The following is a 23,529-nucleotide window of genomic DNA, read 5'->3' as shown; positions in this document are numbered from 1 at the left end:
AAATAAACCATCTCTGAGGTAGCACTTCACAACTTTCAGATTGGCCAGTATGACTAGAAAGGAGGAGATGTGAGAAAATTGGGACTCTAATGCATTGTTGCTGAAATTATGAACTGATCTAACCTTTCTGGAGAACAATTTGGGATTATGCCCAAAGAGTAATAAAAATGTGCATACCCTTTGATCCAGCAATACCACTACTGGTTTTGAGTCATGAAAAGGGGTAAAAAATCCCCCATATACCAAAATGTTCATAACAGCTCTTTTCGTAGTGGCAAAGAATTGGAAATTGAGGGGATGGCCATCATTTGGGAAATGGCTGAACAAATTGTGATATAAGCATATTATGGATCACTATTCTATAAGAAGTCATGAGAGATGGAATTTCAGAAAAGTCTAGGAAGATTTGCAGAAATTGATGCTAAGTGAAATGAGCAGAACCAGATGAATATTGAACAAACAATTTTAAATGCTAACTATACCCAGAGAAGGAACTTGTCGTTTAAATGAAAACCAAAGCTTATTATCTTCAATTTTCAAAAGTTGTATTATGTATTGTGTCTTTTTTTCCTCTAATTTTTTTTCTTCTATTTGGATCTGATTCTTCTCTCACAACATTATCAATATAGATCTATGTTAATTATAGTTATAAATGTAGAACCTTAATGAGATATTTTCTGTCAGGGGGAGAGGGGAAGGAAGGGAGGGAAGGAGAAAAATGTAAAACCCAAAACCTTCTAAAAAAAGTGGTAAAAATCACTGTTACATGTATTTGGAAAAACAAGTAAAATATATATATTTTGGGGGCGGCTAGGTGGCATAGTAGATAAAGCACCGGCCCTGGAGTCAGGAGTATCTGGGTTCAAATCAGGTCTCAGACACTTAATAATTACCTAGCTATACTGAAACACTTGGGTAGAGTGAAAATGTAAAGGAGCTTGGTTTGTTAATGAACCATAACCTCAGTAACTTATTCCTCCTGACTCCATGACTGGTATTCACTGTGCTGCCTAGCTGCCCCTCAGTAACTTATTAAAAGTAACTATTTTATATTTTGTTGCTTAATTTTATTAATGATTTTATTTATTTTGAGTTTTACAATTTTTCCCCTACAGAAGGCAGTCTGTTAGTCTTTACATTGTTTCCACGGTATACATTGATCTAAGTTGAAAATGAGAGAGAAATCATATCCTTAAGGAAGAAAAATAAAATATAAGAGAAAAATTATATAGCAGTTTTTTTTTCTAAATTAAAGGTAATAGTCTTTGGTCTTTGTTTAAACTTCACAATTCTTTTTCTGGACACAGATGGTATTCTCCATTACAGACAGCACAAAATGTTCCCTGATTGTTGCACTGATGGAATGAGCAAGTGCATCAAGGTTGATCATCACCCCTATGCCACTGTCAGGGTGTACAGTGTTTCTCTGGTTCTGCTTATCTTGCTCAGCATCAGTTCATGCAAAATCCTTCCATGCTTCCCTAAATTCCCATCTCTCCTGGTTTCTAATAGAACAATAGTATTCCATGACATACATATACCATAATTTGTTAAGCTATTCCCAGTCTATGTCTTCCTGTAGCTTTTTCAATTTCTCCTCTAAGATTTTGGATACTATACCATTGGGTGCATACATATTTAGTATTGATATTACTTTATTGTCTGTGGTACCTTTTAGACCAATATAGAGGCCTTCCTTATCTCTTTTAATGCTATCTATTTTTGTAACTGTTTTGTCTGAGATACGGATCGCAAGCCGCTGCTTTTTTCACTTCATCTGAAGCAAAATATATTTTTCTCCAACCTTTTACTTTTATTCTATATGTATCTCTCTGCTTCAAATGAGTTTCTTGTAAGCAGCATATTGTAGGTTTCTGGTTTTTAATCCACTCTGTTATTTGCTTATGTTTTAAGGGAGAGTTCATTCCATTTACATTCAGAGTTATAATTACTAACTCTTTATTGCCCTCCATGCTATCATCCCTCTGTTTGTATTTTTCCCCTTTTCTCCCTTTATCATATTCCCCAGTATTTTGTTTCTGAATACCACCACTTTCAGTGTATTTTCCCTCCTATATCAACCCCTGTCCACTTTCTTTCCCCTTTCCTATTTTCCCCTTCTTCCTTCTCTTCCTTCTGTTAGTTCCCCTTTTTTCTCCCCTCCCTGTCCCCCCTTCCCCTTTTCCCCTTTTAATACTTGAAAGGTAAGAAAAGCTTAATTTAACTGAATGTGTGTAAGTTAACTTTAAGCCAAGTCTGATGAGATGAAGATTCAAGTGGTTCACACCTCCTCCTTTCTTCCCCTTTATTGCAATAGGTCTTTTGTACCTCTTGATGTAATGAGATTTACCCCATTCAGTTTCCTCTATCCTTCCATCTCCTTACTATCCCTCCTTATTAAGGAGGTATTGTTTTTAAATCATTCTCTCTGGGTCACAGAAAAGTTATGAGAGTCCATCAATTCTAGCTAAGTATATTCTCTCTAATAGAGTTACAATTCTTGAGATTTATTAGAGTATTTCTCTAAGGTAGGGATTTAGCTTGTTTCATCTTATTGGATAGCAATGTTTTTTCTTTACCTTTTTTTTTTTAACCTTTTCATGTGCCTCTTGAGCCTCCTGTTTGATATCCAAATTTTCTATTTAGCTCTGGTCTTTTCACCAGGAAATGTTGGAAGTTTCCCAGTTCATTAAATGTCCATCTTTTCCCCTTGGAAGAGAAGGTTCAGCTTTGTCAGATAGTGGATTCTTGGCAGCATTCCAAGCTCCCTTGCTCTTTGGAATATCTCATTCCAGGCCCTTCAATCCCTTAATGTTGATGCAGCCAGGTCCTGGGTAATCCTTACTGTGACTCCTTGGTATTTAAATTGTTTCTTTCTGGCTGCTTGCAGGATTTTCTCTTTTATATGATAGTTCTGGAATTTGACTACAATATTTCTTGGTATTTTCATTTTAGGATCTCTTTCCAGAGGGGATCAATGTATTGTTTCAATAACTATTTTGCCCTCTGCTTCCATGATATCAGGGCAGTTTTCCATCACTAAATCCTGTAATATTAAGTCCAGGCTTTTTTAATTCTCGGGTTGTCCCTTCTTGATGAGTTCTCAAGGTCAGTGGTTTTGCTGATGAGATATTTTACATTTTCTTCTATTTTTTCAGTCTTCTGGTTTTGTTAACAGAATCTTGTTGTCTCATGAAGTCATTAGTTTCCACAAATTCCATTCTTTTTTTTTTTTAGAGAAGAATTTTCTTCATTTACCTTTTGCAACTCCTTTTCCAATTGGTCAATTCTTATTTTTGAAGGAGTTTTCTATTTGCCCATTTGATGATTTGAGAGAATTATTTTCTTTTTGTATTTGTCCAGTTGTATTTTCCAATGTTTTATTTTCTTGTTGCAGTGTGTTAATTGTCTCTTGAGTTTTCTTTCCCAACTTTTCCAATTGATTTTTTTTTTAGGTTTTTGCAAGGCAAATGGGGGGTGTCCAAGGCCACACAGTTAGGGAATGATTAAGTGTCTGATTTGACTCCTGACTTCAGGGCCGGTGCTCTCTCCACTGCACCACCTAGCCACTCCTTCCAATTCATTTTTAAACTCCTTCCAGATTTCTTCAAGGAAGTCTTTCTGGGCTGGAGACCATTTCACATTTTCCTCAGAAGTGGTAGATCTCTCTGAAATCAAGTCCTTCTAAATATTTCTCCATGGGTCCCCTTTTTGATGATTTTTCCTTCATTTTTCTAGGATCTTGTGTTGGGTCGGCTGTCTTTCAGAGGTTTGCTTTTGAAGTTCCTAGAGGTTTTTGTTCTCTTGGCTTAGTAATTCCAAGGGCAGGCAAGTAGGGGGTGCTGGTTGCTTTCTCTTGAGTGATTGAAGCTCTCTTCTTTTCCTGGAGGGAGGGAGGAGGGACAGCAGGGTCTAAGTTGACCTTGAACAATGGGCTGGAAGCCAATCTCCCTTTCAGCTGAGTGGGCTCCTTAGTCCACAGTTGTGCTTGAGGGGATGGAGAGGGCTGGGTGGCTACCTTTAATTCTAGGAAGAATGCTCCAAAAATGTGGAGTTCAGGTTCAGCATGGGAGCTGAAAGATTTCCAGACTGCAGACCTCCCCTCCCCTGGCCAAAGGACTCACCAGCTAAAGTTGGCTCTTGACCCACCTCTCACCAAAGTCTCTGAGGCTAATGTCTCTCACCAAGGTCTTTGAGGCTGGTCTTTTGGCTTCCCCCTGTTGCTGTACCTGCTCTGATCCTTTGGGTCTTCTTTCCCAGTTTACCCAGGGTCCCCTGAGACTGACCTTGTCCTTAGGTGTTTTTCTCCTAGCTCCTTTTTCTGGGTTTTGTTGATCGAGTTTCTGTTAAGAGGTTTCTTTCATGTTATTTTTGAGGGAACACAGGGAGTGCTTAATTCAGTGCCTGTCTTCTCTCCGTCATCTTGTCCAGAAGTCATGTTGCTTAATTTTAAAAGCAGACTGGATGTGGATTTTGATTAAGGAATTAAACTGTAAGTGTATTTGAGTTATTTGAAAAAAATTAATATTTGGATTTAAAGAAATTAATATAATATTATATGGTTTTAGAACTTAAAATAGCATAATGTACAAGAATTTTATTCCAGTGAGTTCTAGAAATAGTTATGGGTAGGGGTGTGCTGGACCAAATTCAAATCCACTTTCAATGCTCATTAAATTTTCATTATGAGCCTTTATACCTTGGAAATTGTCAAAGTTTAAAAATTAGGGCCTATTATCTTGTTGATTTCTGGACTTAAGAAAGTAATGGAGAAAATGTTAATAAGTATATATTAAACTTAAAAATGTGTCATGCACACAGTTTCTCCCCCCCCCAGAAAGTCAGTTAAACTTTACCCATACATCTTTGATAATAGAGCACACAAAAAAAAAATGAGTGGCCTCAAATATCTTTGTGATTATGATCTCAATTGATGTCTACTAATGGTGTGTTGATAATCCGGTGAAGAAGATATTGTCTTAAATGTAATTATTGATCAAGTAAACTCTGTGATCCTGAGGGAGCCATAATAGCTCTATATTTCCTGGCTCATTTAATTCCTTTGTTTAGAAGCCACATAATGGCTTAGATTATGAAAAGCAGCTAAGTCCAGAAAATTCCAGTAACCAATTGAAGTGCTTCAGAGAAATAGGACATAATCATTAGATATTTCTCACATTTTGCTGTTGATGCTTCTGGTAGATTTCCTCTATTTTCTATAATTTCTTTAGCCCTTTCTTGTTCCTTCTCTTTCCATAGTGAACTCTCCTACCATAACACTTTGCAGTTTAGTGGTTGACTCTGATTTTAAAACATGATGAATAAAATAGCCTTGACCAAAAAAGAAATGCTAAGTTTGTACAATTTGTTGTTTTGCTTTGTCAGGATTTTTTTTCTTTTTAGTTAATGTCATGAATCATCAGCTGCTATTAATCATCTGATTCTTTTGACAGAGATATAGTTATATTTAGGAGATTTGTCCTCTGAATTTTAGGTAGGGTCAGAATAGAAATAGGTTGAGTTTCTTGACTTTATCCTGTCACTGCAAATATACCAAACTATCCAATCAACAAATGAAATGGAATTCCCTGTCAGTAGTTGTCAGGTTGATAGCTGCCATCTCCTTGACAAGATGGCCGACACTAAAATGTTTCTGAAACTTCCTTATGCTAAGTGTGTTGAAACCTTTCCTTATCTTAATCAGAGCCATTTGTAATGAGTGTGGTCCCAGAATGGTGACACTGACAAGCACTAATCTTCAACAAGAAACAATAATAGAAGAATGTTTCTTTACTTTGGCTGAAATCCAGTGATTCGACATTGGTGCAGTAGCAGGAAATGTCTGTTTGCTAGGCTTTATTGTTAACACCAACCCCCCCAATTGTTGTCATGATCATACCATTGGGGAGATAAATTGTTAAAAGATTAAATGTTCTGATTGGCTGCACATGCTTGCAGCATATAAATGCTTTAAAAGATTGACAGTAATTTACTAACTTGTTCTGGTCACTTGTACTAAACTTCCTTGTGTATGACCTTTCTCACATGGGTGTTGTAAGATTGAATAAGAGATTTTGCCTGCAGCTTTTTGTGTTAAAGATACTGAAGATTATGTCATTATTAAGAATATATCATTCTTAAAATCAGCTCCTTAACATATTTTGTATATGAAGTCAGAATTGCTTGGAGAGAATATGCTTATTATTTTTTAATGCCAAATAGTTCCTTCCTTCCTTCCTTCCTTCCTTCCTTCCTTCCTCCCTTCCTTCCTTCCTTCCTTCCTTCCTTCCTTCCTTCCTTCCTTCCTTCCTTCCTTCCTTCCTCAGATTTATATTACTAAGGAAACTCTTTCCCTAGAAGCAAGACTATTTTATTCTCAAATCTGTTTATTTGATTTTTACAAAACATTCAACCAATCTTCACCATGAAAGGTGTCATACAAGTCACTGTTCTAATTACTATGAGGAATACAAAGAATAAATTGTAGTTTCTGACCTCAAAGAACTTATGCTCTGAGAGAGAGAGAGAGATAATATATAAGTATACCAAGAAAGAATTTAAACCCAAACTTTATTTTAAAAATACACAATTTTTGCCATCTCCTTCCAAACTCCAAAGGAACAGGAATTACAAAGGCTCAAATTGAATATACTCAGGACCTGAAGAACATTCTGAATCATGATTTGATCTATTGTTATGTTTAAATTTTTCTAGGATTATAAGAAATTTTGCTAACTTTTTGTTCAGCTATCAAATCTCACACTAAAAGATATTCTTAGTTTTATTTTTGGAGTTGAAAGCACAGAATTATTTTATTTATGTTAAAATGGCATTCTTTTCAAGGAGCCTTTGGAGAAGGATATTGTATGAATATTAAATAGATTTATACAAGGCATCATAGGATCATAGCTTTAAATCTGACTGACTGACCTTTGAGATCATCTTGTCCAAGCCCTTATTTATAGATGAGGAAACTGAGGTTCAGAGGTCCTAGACCACAAAGGGGACCAAGGTAGGACTTGTAGTCAAGTGTCTTTAATCCAAATCAAGCAGTGTCACCACTACAGTTTACTCTCCCACTTCATCTATATCATATTCTATATAGATTTTACATTAAAATGACTTTTGGGAAATTTGCAAATAAAAGTATTAACTTGGATAAAATTTCCAAGTTAAGGACTTTGGTACATTGAGGAAATGGATAATACAAAAATAATATATAAATAACATATACTTTCAGCTTTAAGTCTACATTCAATTAATTACTTGTTTCAGTGATAACATGTCCAAATTATTAATAATGTACTGACAAGTTTGGATAGAAATATCTAGGATATTCCAAAACAGTAAATATCTTCCCTATTAAGTGGTCATATGTTCTCATTGTAATGTTATAAAAAGACTAAAATTAATCATTGTAAGTTAAGATGTTTTACAAGATTTTTGGCCAATTATCTTTATTTGTTTTCTATACAGTATAAATAGAACTTCAAGTAACTCTTCAGTTCTTGGCATGGTTTTTGAGGTTATTCTAAAGAACATATCTTTATCTGGCTTACTTTATTTGTGTGATTATTCCTCAGTAAAGATATTACACGATTCAGTTGCTGAATTAAGTTGTTACCAAGATATCTGGAAACACTTCTCTGCTTCTAGAATTCTTATACAGTATTTTTCTCTCAAACTCTTAACCATTTCCCCTCTATACAGAGCTCTCTTCCTGTCTTGGCTTTCCTTTACTTTTTGTCTCTCCTTTCTCTCACATAGGCTCTTCGCTGTCTAACTTTAAATTGATTAAAACACATTAATTTTTAAATAGGTGTCACATATCTTTAACCAAGCACTAAAAGGTTGAGAAGGCTTCATGGTGTAGAGTCTTGATCCAAAACTAAGTGAGAAGAATTTTAAAAACAAGGGCTGCCCTTCATTAGCCCTCATGATAACTCCTGACAGGCTGTGCGCACTTACGCTGCCATGCCAGGCCAGGGCAAGACCCACTGCCATGCACCATTTACCCTCTGTCAGCAGCTTCAGTCAGAGCTTGGGCAATACTGTACAGGCGAGTCTGTCATGCGTCAGCCTCAATTAGGCTCAGCTTGCTATGCTTGGGAAAAGCAACAGCCTCCTGGTAAGCTTTTTTTTACCCCTTCATTCTCCCCTCCCCATTTTTCATTCAGCTCTCTCCAGTAACTCCTGTTTGATTTGGTGAAAGTATGTTCATGGTTTTTTAGCTTTTTACAAAGAGAAACCGTTTCTGAGGAAAGAACTCATATGCGTTCTGATGAGTCGATTTTACTCATGGAAATCTGTGTAGTTAACTCTGGGGTTTGTTGTTAAAGAGGGGAATTACAGTCAGCCCTCTCTGGCATTTGTACCAGTGCCAAGTTCTGTCTTTGAATATTATGAAGCAGTTTTTCTCTAGGTCTTCTCACACAGTACAATAGCACTAGGCAGCCAATTTTAAGTCCTCCAGTTCCTTCCTCCACCATTGTTTATTTGTGACCTGTCAATTAAGGAGGTAGTAGGTTTGTTTTTTTTTTATTGTAGTTAAAGCTTACTTAAATAAAAATAAAAGCACATGTATGATGAAGTTATTTTGTGATCACTATTTTATCATTTACTGTTAGATTTGCAAAAGAAGCCCACCCATGGCCTAATCCTGTCAGTTTACTGGCTGACCAAAAGTTTCTGGATTTTTAATGTGTAATTATCTTTAATATATCTTCTATTAAAAAGAAAAAAATTCACACATATCTATATCAATATATATATGCATTGTGCATGTATATCTATATAGGGTTTATTTACACATAAATATACCTATATACATTTATATACTTATATATGTATGTGTATATATATCTACATATGTATGTGCATATCTTCTAGCATAAATTTCTTCACATATATGTCGAGAAAGCCCAAAACCATGTCAGAGCTACTGTGTACTTTAATGGATAGTTAGACAGTGTCACAGTTAAGCATCTTGAACAATTTATGGAGATTTTATGGGACTAGTCTGTTTATAAAGTCAGGGGAATCCAAGAGTCTGTTGTTAGATGTTGGTAACAAGCTGATGTTTGAAATAAATCAAAACAAAATAAATCCTGTGAGAACTGTGGCAGACAGAGGCAAAGCCTCATAGAGAGGAAGACAAGGTCACAACCACCACACAAGAGAAACAGGACAAAAAAGTATGTTGGTGTGTCCCCCTGCTTCTTTTTTCATAAGTACTATTTCAACAGGAAGTAGTAATTTTAAATAGAATCATATTGGTGGATCAATCTGAGAGGACAGGTGGAGTATAAAGATAATGGATTCAGATTTCCATAGTACATGGCAAATAGATCATCTTGAAACACTTAAAATCCATAATTATCTAGAGTTGAAAATGATGATGGGTTGATTGCCAAAAAACAGTGTGGCATTTCAGAGATATTGGCTTTCTAGCGGACATAAGTTTGCATTAGGTGTGAAGATATTGAACATTTTGAATAGAAGATTATGATTCTCAGGAATCAACTCTTCTAGTTTAGCAAAGAAGAGATTTTTATGAGAAATTATTGATGGCGAGATTTTTCATTTGGTGAGTAGGTGGCAGCAGGTAGATGAATTAATGTTTATAAACTTTCCCATGGTATGACTCTTGAATAATATTGACAGTTAGTACTTTTTATAACACATGAACCTTCTTATTTTGATAAGATTGGGGGCATTACAGACCATTTGAGTTTGATTGTTCATAGCAAATTTGTCACTTTCTCATTGAAAAATACTCATTTGAAAAAGTAGACCTTTCTTTGTGGTCCTTTAAATGAGAACCTTACATTATCCTAGCATTGCGAAATATCAATAATTACAGATTTATAGGATTGAAGTAAAACTAAAATTTAGAATTCTGGATTTGTAGAGAAGAAAGAAAGGGAAAAAAAGGAAGGAGGGAGGAAATGACTAAATATGCTCTATGCTAAACATTTTATAATTATCTTACTTAATCATCAAAGTTATAATCTCAATTTTATAGGCAAACAAGTTAAATCACTTGCTAGAGTCACACTGCTAGCCTGTCTTTGAGGCTGGATTTTAACTCGGATCTACCAGTCATACTGTTGTCCACTGTGCCACTTAGCTAGTTAATGTTAGCAATATTGTAGCAATAAAAGAGAATGTGGGCTGCAGGTGTGCTGGCCTGTCAGGTGCATGTGATCTATTGACAGGTCTTATGTACAAGTGACTCCCTTGCCAGCTCACCTATCTCCTGTTGTAGATAGACAGAAGAACTCTGTGTTTGTGGCAAAGTCTGCATACAGTTGACACATATATCCCTGATAATGTAATGATCTTGTACTGACATTACTGTGACATGATTAAATCAAAGATTTGGTAGACTTGGGGCAAGAATGCTAGATCCTTTGAGAATCAGTTTGTTTTTTTTTAAACTGGCAACTAATTGTGATTTTTGAATAGGAGCAAGAAAGTAAGCTGAGTTACATTTGAGAAATTGTATTGGGTTTTTTGTTGTTTTTTTTTTCAGTAATACCAGACTTGTCAGTAGTCAATAGTCTATTCTCCTAGAAGCCAATAGTTAGAGATAATGGGATACCATGCTCTCAAAATACTTAAAACTTTCAAATAACTTAAAGGGAAATAAAGACCCATGGTGAGAATTAACAATTTCAAAATGTTCCCAATAACGAGTGGTATGCGAGAATCAGTATGAAGGTACATACTAGCCAAAGAAGTGGGAAATCATAAGGCAAAAATGAAAGAAAATAGATGAGGAACCCAAGTAATACATTGAAACTTCTGAGATACTAAAAGAATGAGAAGTTTTTTAGCATGTTGAATTTGTCACTGTGAAGATGCTAGGGGAAATGAACAAAAATTGAATAGAATAAGAAGGAATGGAGGGGTTGTGATCTATGTCCATGTGAAGGGAATACCCAAAGCCATTGAAATCCTAGATCTATGAAAGCCTTATTCATAGGTTTCCTAAATCTGAAAGAACTGAATCCAAGTACAGTAGGGAAGATTGTTTTCAGTTTTATACCACCTCTCTCATGTACAACTTGACTTTTTTTCATTCTGACCTAATTTATTTGAAATCCTTGTTATGTGAATTAATTGCATGGTTAATTTCAGATTACACCAAACTCCATGGAAATGGAGGAATGAAGTTACCAAATCTTGAACTCTATAGATACATGGCCTCCTTTCTAAGGAATGCAAAGCAGTTTAAAAATCCCTTTGTGTCAAGTGAAAAATAAGAAAACAATGGAATAATTATTGGGTCTCTCAATAACTACAGAAAATAACGATTAAAGAATTTGCAGTGGCCTGTTATTGGAAGAGAGTTTTGAGAAACATAGGATGAAATAAAACATAAGAAAAATAAAAGAAATTCAAGCATTCACTTTGAAAACAGACCAATATGGAAATAGCTGCTGTCTTAGAAGATTATATATGTGCATATAGCCTAAAGTTTTTCCTTTCCACACTTATACAGAATAAAAGCTGTTATAATTATTGTATTGCATGAATGTAAACATTAGATGGTGTAAACTTTGTTGTGCATTTATGCTTCTTATCTATTCCAGGCAATTGATATGATTCAGTTGGGCTATTTGGCATCCCTATGCTTCTATCAGTCCACCTGAAAAATTGGTCACATATGCAAACCTGACCACCAAATTAGAGACAAATATTGACTGTTACTACCTGCTCAAGGCAAAAAAACACAAAATTGCAAGATAAAATTTGATAAACTCTTACTACATATATATATATATATACATATATATATATAGTCAGTAGAATAAAATCCAATGTAAACTCCATTTTACTGATTTTTGTCATAACTCACAAATGAAGGATGTAAATTAAATTATTCCTCCTCCTGCATAAATATATATATGCATTTATGTTTATATAAATATGTTTCTATATAATCTGTGTATCTTCTCTTACACATACACAGTTATAGATTCTAAGAGTTGGAAGAGATCTCAGAAACCATCTACTCCAAGACTTAATTGAAAGAGAATCTTTAATACAACATTCCCAACAAATGGTTGGTCAACCTTGAAGGAGTTCTGGTGTGAGAATAACCCATTATCCCCTAAGACAGGCTGTTTCACTTTGGGGTAGCTCTAATTGTTAGGAAATTTTTCCATATATTGAGTCTAAATTTTCCTCTTTGCATCTTTCACCCTCTGTTCCCTCTTCTGTCTTTGAAACCAAACAGAACAAGCCTTATCAGTCCTTCCACATGACAACTCTTCAGATATTTAAAAATCAGTATTATGCCATCCCACTAAGTCTTATCTTTTCTGAGCTAAATATTTTTAGGTTCTTCAGTCATTCATGGTATGGCTGATTTTCAGTTCTCATTAAGTTGATCATCATCCTCTCATGTAATGTACACTCTTGCTTATCTATTCCTTTCCAAAAATGTGATGTTCAGAACTCTACTTACTTTTCCAAATGTGTTCTGACTAGGTCAGAGTAATGATATTTTGTTGTTATGATCAATCAATATGTTTCTTTTAAGGTTGCCTATTAGTGTTAGTTTTTTTGATTTCCATATGTCATTGTTGATTCACATTGAGGTCTCAGTCCACCAAAAGTCAAAGATATTTTTCATAGGCATTATTATAATAGGTATTTGTTATGTTGATGTTTTAAACCAAGAGAAGAACTTTTACATTTATCTCTATTTAATATCTTCCATTTAGTATGTTTTAGACTGTTTACATCTTCAGGGATCTATATTCTTTCATCCAATATGTTAGTTATCCCTCCTATTTTTATATCTCTTGCAAATTTGGCAAGTATTTAATATGACATTTATAAAAAATGTTGAGCAAGAGGGTCAAACACAGATAGATCCTTTCCTTAAAAACCTTGCTCCTAATCAATCCTTTAATGACTACTCTTTGGGTCAGCCAATTCAACTAGTAAATCTACTGTCATCTAGCACATGTCTTTCCACCTCACCCAGAAACATAACATGGGAGACTTCAATAAATGTAATGCAGAAAATATAGGTATTCAGTATCTGTGTCTGTTGCATATACATATGTATGCATGCACATATATTTATTTATATATATTCATATTAAATTCATTTGGAGTATAGCATGCTCATGTGCATTGGAACATGGGCACATACATGTATATATTTATATGGGCCAGTTCATATGTGCACATATGTCATTAAATACCCTATTAAACAATACAGAGATTCACTAAAGGCCAATTTAAAGGCATGTCACATCTGCCCTCAGTTATGGAAGTCTGTAGTGAAAATGCATTCCACATGGTATACAAGGTGCCACATCACATTCTGCCTGTTTGAAAAGCATTGCTTGAAACTATCAGCGACTGGAAGAGCTCAGCCCCAGGCAGGTGCTCTATCAAGAAAAGTAGTGTGGTATGGTTTCTACTGATGTCATATCCAAAAAAGCTATTGATAAGATTTGTGAGTTTACAACTCAAGTCATGTATATATGTAATTTAATAGGTTGTGGTTCTATGCTTTCTTGAAAAGGAATGTATGAAATTGGAAAGTAGACTGGAATATACTTGTCAGCATGAACAGTTGTAGCACACTATACTACAAGTTATCTATCGAGAACTTAAAAATGCTTGGAGAGGTCCAAGAAAATTGTTTTGAGATGTTGCTTCATGCTAAGTGGGATAATTACATCTTGAAAGTGGAAGCATGCACATGAAACAAAATTGTACTAGAGAATGAACCAATGGAAAACTAACTTAGCAGAGCAAAACCTGGAAACAGAACAGAAATTCTAATGTAGGGCATTAACAGGCATCATTTCATACATAAACTACTCTCAGTTGGGTGACTTGAGAATGTACTAATCCTGAAAGGTGCAAAACATATCTCCAGCTTTTTACATACTACCTTCATCCCTTACTGACCACCTTCCATTCCATACTAAAGCACAAATTTGGGGGCACTCTGCAAAGTAAAGAATCCATATGTTTTATCAGGAGAACACAGCTATTTTTTTTTTGCAAGGCAATGGGATTAAGTGGCTTGCCTAAGGCCACACAGCTAGGTAATTATTAAGTGTCTGAGGTCAAATTTCAACTCAGGTACTCATGACTCCAGAGCCAGTGCTCTATCCACTGTGCCACCTAGCTGCCCCTCCACTGTGCCACCTAGCTACCCCAAAGTACTCTGATGCTGAACATAGCTAATTTTTAATGGAGTTTTTCTGTTTAACTTCTGGGCCAAATGCATGATCATTGTGTTTCTTATGATTAAATGCAGCTGGAAGATGAATGTCAACAGATGAGAGTTTAATTGATTGCTTTCCCTGTGAATATAGCATTGCATGATATATATGTTTTAGCTTGATTCTAAAAGTGATTAGTTTCAGGGAGGAAAGATGGAAGTGGAGATTTCACTGGTGAAAGTTGTTGATAGGGACATGTTGCAGATGGACTATGGATCTTCTCATGTACTTCAGGTACTTAAGAAAAGTATTAACCCTATAAAATTACAATTTTAATCTTGAAAATGAACTTTTGTAATCTAGAAGTCTAACTGAATTTAAAACAAGCCACAGAAAATATATTTATTCTCATAATTTTCTGGAAAATGTAGTTTACTTGTTTTACTAATAGTGTTTATCATTCATTTTACCCAGTTGAATTATACATAAAATATACATTACTATATTGTGGTTTGATTCCTTATCTTTTTAGATCATCTTGTTAGCAATGAGTATTTATGTTTCTATGAATCTATTACTCTTGTCTAACCATAAAACTAAGTTTCTTTCTCTTATGTCTTTATTAGTTATTATTTGTGAGCTGTGAAAGTTTCTTATTGGCAGGCAGCCTTTTTTTTTTTAGAAATCACAGGATTTGCTGTTTCTCAAATCACTTATACTATTAGAATAAAGACTAGAAAGATTAGCTATGGTATAGTATAATTAAGTCTAATATAGTCAGGATCTGCCCAGACTTAGAAAGAAGTATTGTCCTCTTCTAGAAGCAGTCCTTGAGGCATCAGGTGTTGTTTACCCCCTCAGAAGTCAATCATTTGTTCCCCATCTAGCTAGACTATTTCAAAAGAACCATTACATCATGTATCTAGAATTGGAAGAGAACTTAGAGGTTATCTAGTCCAGCTCTCTCATTTTTCAGATGAGGGAAACAGAGGTCTTGAAAGTGGAAGCAACTTGACCAGTGGCAAGCTGTGGAGCCAACCCACACATAGACTCCATACCCTGCCTCCCCCCAAGTCAACTTTGGTGCTCTTTGCTCTGTGTCATATTTCTGTTTCAATTTAGTCTTGCTCTGGATCTGTCATGGCTACTTCAGTTGTCCTGATTCTTTGCTTGACATCAACCCTTTGGTCTGCCTTTGACTAATCCCTTCTAGGCTGTTGATATTATTCTGTCATTTCATGTCTTAATTCTTCAGGATTTGGCGTTTTCTTATAGAAGAGATACTGGAGTGATTTGCCATTTCCCTCTCCAGTTCATTTTACAGCTAAGAAAATTGAGGCAAACAGGTTTCAGTGACTTGCCCAGGGTCACATAGCTAGTAAGTATCTGAGGCTGGATTTGAACTTAGGAAGATGAATGCTCTGTCTACTGTGCCTCCTAGGTTATTCCCTAACTATTGATTGTCTTGGTCAACTTTCATTTACTCCTCTGCTTTTAACTATCACATTCCCATTCAGGTTCTGGATTTCTTATTTTATTTGACTCTTTAGCTTTGATCTTGATCTTTATACTAACTTTCCCCAGGCTTGATTTAGCCTTGAATCCTCAACTGACTCCTGTCTATAGCTTAGCCTGATAATTATAATATTGTCAGTGTGTTCCATGGGGAGTCAGGAAAAATGGATATTAGTTCTAGATCTAGTGCTGTGTTCTCAATCATCCCTATATGTCTGTCCTTTTTTATGTAATTTTGATTAATGGTGCCCCTAACTTTGAAATAAATAACTATTATTTACCCCTCAAAAACTTAAGCATACAAAAAAGTATATGATTAAAAATTCCATGTTTACTCAAGGCTATTTTTTTTGTTTGTTTGTTTGTTTTTTTTTCTTTAGCAAATAGCAAGACAAAGAATATACCCTCAAGCAAGTTGATAGGGTATGGAATTTGGAGTCAGAGAGCCTCAGTTCAGATCATTCTACTACTACTTGCTGTCTTTTAGGCAAGTCATTTCCCCTCTTTTTGTTCTTATTTTCCTCCTTTATAAATTGAGAATGTAGGATCTGGTGACTTTAGTTATCTCTTCCAGCTCTTAAATCTAGATTCCCTAAATTATAATGATGACAAGAATAGTTAATGTTTTACATTGCACTTTGATGCTTACTAGCCCCTTTCCTCAGGCATTCCTGATAGGTAGAGCCATTGGGGGTACCATTATCTACTTGTACATAAGAGCAAAATAGACTCAGAAGGATTGAGCGAATTGTCTATGGTAAAGTGGAATGCTTTACTGGAAAGAAAGTTGGAGTTGGGAAAGACTTAGTACACACACACACACATCACCACCACCACCAGCACCACCACCACCCTCAATACCAGGACAATGAGGGTTATTGCCTATCTGCTCCTGTGCCCACCTTCTTTTAATCACCTCTTCCTGTATTCTCCAATAGGCAAGCTATGTATTTGTCCTTCCTGTCTTGACTTAGAAGTCCAACATACCATTTTCTGTCACATCAGCATAAGCTTGACTCATCAATGGGCAAGGTCAGGTAACTGGAAGCTAGAAGCAGGGGGAAGGTAGTCAGTAAGGGATGAAGGTAGCATGTAAAAAGCTGGAGATATGTTTTGTACCTTTCAGGATTAGTACATTCTCAAGTCACCCAACTGAGAGCATCTTAGTTCCAATTCAAGGCCACTCCCATCCTGGAATGGAGTCACTTTGAAAAACAGAATTTTCCAGATAGGTACAAATAATATTATTCCTTCCACAAAATTTGTTTCCAATCACAATATCCCCCCCTTGTCCATAATTCCCTGCATCAGTAGGCTGTAATATTCAGGAGTAAGGGTACTTCCTTTTTCTGGGACTTAATCCATATTTGTTATACATTGAGTGGATTTTTTTTTAATTTATACTAAAAATCCTGAAAAAGAAATAAACTGAAGTTTACAACTTGAGATTATAAACAATCAAACTGATTTTCTTGGAAAGGAGCAACTCAAATTATCTACTAAATTTTCAGGCTCACCAAATAATTTCATGGGGTAAAAATAAGTTAAAAATCCAAAGGAAACATTGTAAGACAGTATAGTTTGGTGGCCAGGGTGAAAACTTGGGACTAAGAAGAATAGGATTCAGAATCCGCCTCACATGCTTTCTGTTTGTATGACCTTGAGCAATTGATTTAAGTTTTCTGGGCTTCACTTTTCTCAGTATAAAATGAAGTTGGACTCAATAGTATGAAAGATTCCTTTCTACTCTAAATCAGTGGTCCTATGAATTAAAAATAAATTTGAAAGAATAATATAGTCATACATTTAATCCTCATTGTTGAGAATGTCATTTAACTTTTTTCAAACAATACATCTTAATAAATGAAGATACATAAACAAGAAAATAACTTTCTATTTCTGTAAAATGGAGATTAAAAAGGAAGTCAAATAGAAGTTTGAATCTACCTAAGATCTTTAAACCCCAGTTGTGATTATTTCCATATACACAGACAGGCCAAGTTTGTTGTTCCTGGAGCTAATAAGCAATTTCACAATGCACTATATATCACTTTAAAAAGACATGATAAATTGTCCCTAATGGTATGGTGTATATAAACTGGAACTATTTCAGAAGCCCTGAGTTTAATTTTCGTGATTGGGTGGTACACCTGAAAGGGCTTGGATTTTAATGGGGCCTTTATAGCACTTTTGCACCTCGTATGTTCTGGATTATGTATGATTGATGACTTTAAATGTCCTGGCATGAGAGATATGTAGATCTTAATGCTCTTAAACCATTTGTTTTCCAATGTCTGTAAAAGGTCCCTCTGTTTTGGGGTAACAGTTTATCCTTCTTAAGTAAATAGAAGTAGGTTTCTGGGATTTTGCCCTTTAACATTGTAAATCTAACAGGAGAGGGGCAGGTTTAGGAGCTTTTAAGGAAGACTGAAAATTCTACAACCTCATTTTATTAGAATAGCTTGGGGGGGGAAACAAGTTGGTGTGTGTATTTGTGTGTGTGTGTGTATACATACATACATACATACATATATATATATATATGCTTCTAAGCAATATTGTAGTAATTCTTTTTTGCTAGAACTACCCGTCTTTTCTCTCCTTTTGGATCAGGCAGCAGCTCAGTGATCATCATCTTTCTTTCTTAGAAGAACTCTCTTTGGATCCTATCAGTAGCTTAAACAGCTACAGGGTGGCTGTTAAATGGTCTAAGACATAGTCTCCCCATCAGACCTGTAAATTCAGCCCCAGAGTTCCTTCCCAAAGGACAGTGAGATTCAGTACCCAGCCCTGCAGATGTGTTTTCTAATCCTGTCCTAGAGGATTCCTCCTACTTTGGACAAAGTCTTCAGTGCTTGGAGGGGGAGGGAAAAAAAAAATTGAGGATTACCTGCTTCTGATAAACAGTGGCTAGATTGTTTGGGGGGGGGGGGAAAGCCTTATGAGGAAAGATCAGATTGTTTTAAGATTTTTAGGACTGAATATAAACAAGATTTCTTGGGAGGAAGCTACAGAAACTCTGGTCAAAGCCAGACACAGCACTGTGAGCAGGCTACAATGGAGGGTTCAGCTGCAACTCTGAGTATACCTTGATTCTGCCTTTCCAGTTACTGGAAATCTTTTGAACAGAGACCAGCATGGGACCCGCAAACACATTTACACTTGCATCTAGAATATGAACTCAGGGGTTACAGAGTTGAAAGTCTAGTGCATTTACCCATATTTATAATATGTTGCTAATTAGCAGTCAATGTCCTTGTGATCTTTTTCTTTGTCATCCCCTAGAGGCCTCTCCTTTCTGTCATTTCATTTCTCCCCATCTTCAATAACTCCACCTGTAGTAGAATGGATTCTGGCAGCTTGGTTGCTCTCTGTCCCTGCCTGGTAAATCTCAAATAGGTTGGAGCAACAGATCTATTGACTATGTCATTATTTCTGTATTCCATTCTCACTATGGTATTTTGGACATTTTAATGAATTGTGATAGATTTACTACTGGAGCATTTATTTTAGTTTTTACTCTCTGGTATATGAACTATCAAGAGGAATTGGGGGAGACTTTTCTGAGTTTTTTCCTAAAATTTACTATTTATCTCGGAGTTGCATTTCCTATTGGGGTAAATTGTATACTTATGTATACATGTATATAATAAACAAAGTCTCATTCCCAAATGTAACACTCAAAGCAGTTTCTTCCATTCTGAGACTATTTATTTGTTTCCATCATAGAATATATATAAAATCTATCTAACTATTCATTTTCATTCCCCTTACTAAATGTAGTAATAATAGTATACCTGCACATTTATTCACATTTATTATTTGCTCATCTCTTCATATTCCTTATTAATCTACTATTTGTCATCTTCTAGACTCAAAGAAACCTAAATGGAATAGAACCAGGATGATTGTTCCTTTAAAAAAAAAAACAAAGCTTTGAATTATGTAGCCATTCTGCTTTGCAAAACAGACTGTCCCTGGAGAAATTAGAGATCTCTAAATCTAATCCATAGTAAGGATTTTTAAAAATAACACTCTTGATTTTTAGCATTTGATAGTATAATTGTGATGTTTCTGTAGGGCTTGCTATGCTCTAATTCTTGTGTAATCATATTAACATTGAAGGTAACATAGCAGTCATACTGTTGTTTTCTTGTAAATTTAATTTGACTCACATCAGTCAAATGCAGTATTACTGTTTTAAAGTCAAATATTCTATCTCTGGTACCCAATCATATTCAATAGTCATTTTGCATTTAAAGCTAGAATTCCCATTTATCCTTTTAAACTTCTTTTATATGAAAGGCTTCTGCCATGTTGGCAGATCATTTATAGGAAAGCATGAACAAGAGTTTCAGAGGTTCTGAAGGCATAAATGAATTCTAACTGAACTTTTCAAAGGATAATTAAAGTTAGATCACAGATCCATTGAAGTATTCCATACAAGACTGGACAAACTGCTGAGGATGCAGAGACAAAATATTAAACCCCTGTCTTCAAGGAGTTTCCATTCTATTTTAATAATTGTGGTACTTTTCCATTTAAAAGAACTATACTTTCTTTATCAGGTTTTTTGATTTGTTTCTTTTTGTTTTATCCATTTTAGTCTTGTGAACCACTTTTAAATTCTCTTTCTTAGATTCTTCTTTTGGTCATATCTTATGACTTTAAGTAGAACCTTAGTGTTGTGAGAAGGAATTTGCTATTTAAATTTAGAATAATAACATCAGTAACCCAGAATGATGAGTTTTTTATGTAGAGTTTTAAAGTTTGCTAAACTTTATATACATCATCTGATTAAAGTCTCAGAACAGCTTGGTGAGGCATATCCTACAGAAATTACTGACCCTAATTTATAGATTAGGAAATCAAGGCTCAGAAACTAATTGTTCATTATAACACAACTAATAACCAAGATATAAGCCTAAGTTTTGATTCCAAGTCCAGCATTCTACTTCTCAAAAACCAAAACTCTTCATTCCAAAGACAGAAGTTCCTAAACCTTCTTTATTGTCATGGCTCACTTCTGTAGTCTGCTGAAGCTATGAATTCCTCATAAGGGAAGATGGTGGGGGCAATTTATAATTGAAATAAATAATAAATTTCATTTACTAGTTAATAAAAATAAAGATATAAATGTTTTTCCTATCTAATTTCACAGACACCATGAAATCAAGATTAAAATCCCCTGCATGCAGGAGGCTACGTTGTTCCTTTAGTTCATTTATAAATTAATTTTAATTTTGGGGGAAGTTCATGCAGGGAGTTTATTTTGCCTGCTTTTGAAAGTTATTACCATGCTCATCAGACTTTCTGATATCATTACAGCACTGGCTGTGTCACAACATTGGCTCTCCCAATCACAACAAGCATTTATATGCTTACTATATGCCAGACCCTGCCTTAAGTGATAGGGATACAAAGAAAGGGGAGGGGGGAGAGTTCCTGCCCTCAAGGAGCAGAGATTTTAATGGGGGGAGACTATGACAAACAACTATATGCAAAAAAATATATAAACAAAATAAATTGAAAGTCATCTCAGAGAGAAATCACCAGCATTAAGGAAGAAGGCAGAAAGGCTGTTTGCAGAAGCTGAGACCTAAAGGAAAGCAGGGAAGCCAAAAGGCAAAGTTGTTAATAAATCCTTTATGTTTGACTTTGGCAAAGAAGTTTGATCTATATTCTGTTTTCACTTCTCACTGTAAATTTTCTTAATTAAATCTTTCATGAGTAATATACTCCCTGTTTTTTTTACAGTTATACTGAACAATTCTGGGATATCTATATCTAAATCCTGCTGCACAAAACATGTATTGTACCAGCAATTGATAATCTATATGAATAATATTTGCAAAGTGCTTAGCACAGTGCCTTCCAAGTTAGTAGGTACTAGATAAACACTTATGCTTTTCCCTTTCCCTTCTCTAATTCCTAGGAAATGAATAAGTTCCCCCCCTGGAATATTCAAAGTGCCCTCTGCTGATCCTATTCCTTACTTTTTGGAATATCCCCAACTCCCCATCTTATTTCAGCTTCTTTTTTTGTGTGTTGTCACCCTGCATTAGAAAGTAAACTCCTTGCAAGAAGGAACTATGGCTTGCATTTGTATCCCCAGGTATAGCACTGTACCCAGGTAAAGACTGACTGATCCCTTTATAGATTCCTTCCTCCCCATGGTGTTGGAACTTAAGATTTATGTTCATTCCTCTGTGCCAATATACCAGAAGACTCTTTTATCTCATTTCTGGTTTCTAGAAAGAGCTTTTGTTATTTGCAAACAATGCTTAGGTGTAAATTGGTAATTAAAATATGTTTTAAGGTCTACTCCTTTTCAAGAGTCATTTAAGTAATATTGATCTGAGTTTGTGAGTTCACAACAGTGATTATAGTCAACCATTTAACTTCTTTCTTGATAGTTACATTCCCTATAAGCAAATAAAGTGGTTGGTTTTTAGTGTCCTGTGTTTCCATTTTAATTCTCACATCTACCATATAAAATGCAGAAATCTTTATGCATAGTACTGTGAATAAAGAAGTTCTGTATTGTGAAGGTGATTTTGAATATTTTTTTCTAACTTTTTTTTAATGATCAAAATCTGAGCATAAAGGTGAAAAAGATCAAGTCAAAATAAAAAGTAATATTGATTGTAAATACCTGATTTATCTCTCAATTGATCAAAAGATAAAAGTCTCAGAGAATCTTTTGTCAGACTCAATTATGTGTTTTCTTCTAGAAATGTTTATTTTGTAAACAGATACTTGTGTATAACATATTTTTGCTTATTTTCCCCTATCTTGACCCCAAAGGGTACAATAATGTACCTCCAGAACTATGAAAGAAATATTTTTTCATCTACAATTCTTTAATGAAAATGAACATAACATATAATGCTGGTCTATACCTGGGTCATCCATGGGTCACACTCTCTAAAAGATGTTTAACCTGTTAGCAGGTTGTCCAGAACTCTTACTATTACACTCATCATCTCTATATAAGATTACCCAGCATAACTTTATGACACTTTTCTCCTTAACCTACTGACCAGGGGAAAAAAAGAAAGAAAAAGAGAATTTTTAGTGGCAAACTCCTTGAATTCAGGAAGGACCACAAATATATAATACAGGTGGGTCACAAATTAACATAGACATGGTATAGAATCTTTGCTATTTTATAACTCTTTTATTTTTAAAGTTTTTTTAAACTTTATTTTTCTGAGAAGGGGTCTACAGGTTTTACTAGACCCCACCCCCCAAAAAAGTTAAGAATCCTTAGTTTAGTTAATCTCTTAAATTCATATTGGAGTAATATTTTTGACAATCATCAATAATGAACATTTATTTGTGCTAGTACCTTGCATGTTACAGGTCATGAAAACATGATTGATAAACATAAGGGACTGTTACCCCCAATGGAGCAGAGAAGAAGGATACATCCCTATCAAAATCACAGTTCAGTTATTCATACTTCCTTTACAGCTCTCCACTGAGTCAGTTTCTGAACTCAAGTTCCACTCAATTCAAAGCACTAGCATTACTTCTACCATCATCATGGAATGTTAACTTCATGGAGAAAAAAGCTCATTATCTTATTATCATCAACAACTAGATCCTTGGGAAGAGTAGCACCCCCCAGCCCACCAGTCTTGCTTCCATTCCAACCTGACATCTGTAGCCATAATCCAGAATTAGAAAAGGAGGGTGGGATGGACATTGTAGGGAAGGTAATATATGTACACAAAACTTTGTAATGTTGCATGGAACAGTCCTCAATAGCCACAACCAAGGAAAACTAGAAAAAAGTTCTCTACACCAA

The 23,529-nt window shown here is 35.1% G+C and overlaps 1 protein-coding gene and 1 long non-coding RNA gene across 10 annotated transcripts in view; one reads left to right on the top strand and one right to left on the bottom strand.

The window, feature by feature from the left end:
- VTI1A (vesicle transport through interaction with t-SNAREs 1A) overlaps positions 1 to 23,529 on the top strand; it is a 406,811-nt gene that overhangs the window by 169,713 nt on the left and 213,569 nt on the right. The gene's annotated exons all lie outside the window — the stretch shown is intronic.
- The window catches only part of LOC141521282 (uncharacterized), a 143,870-nt gene that overhangs the window by 95,082 nt on the left and 25,259 nt on the right, over positions 1 to 23,529 (bottom strand). The window contains exon 2 of one of the 2 annotated variants that reach the window (XR_012477881.1): positions 16,704 to 16,764. The exons of the other annotated variant lie outside the window; for it this stretch is intronic. This is a non-coding gene — a long non-coding RNA (uncharacterized LOC141521282). The remainder of the gene's footprint in view (positions 1 to 16,703; positions 16,765 to 23,529) is intronic. 2 annotated transcript variants of the gene reach the window in all.

Source organism: Macrotis lagotis, chromosome 4 (genome assembly GCF_037893015.1).
Source record: "Macrotis lagotis isolate mMagLag1 chromosome 4, bilby.v1.9.chrom.fasta, whole genome shotgun sequence".
Taxonomy (NCBI): domain Eukaryota; kingdom Metazoa; phylum Chordata; class Mammalia; order Peramelemorphia; family Peramelidae; genus Macrotis; species Macrotis lagotis.
This window is presented reverse-complemented; position numbering and strand designations above follow the sequence as displayed.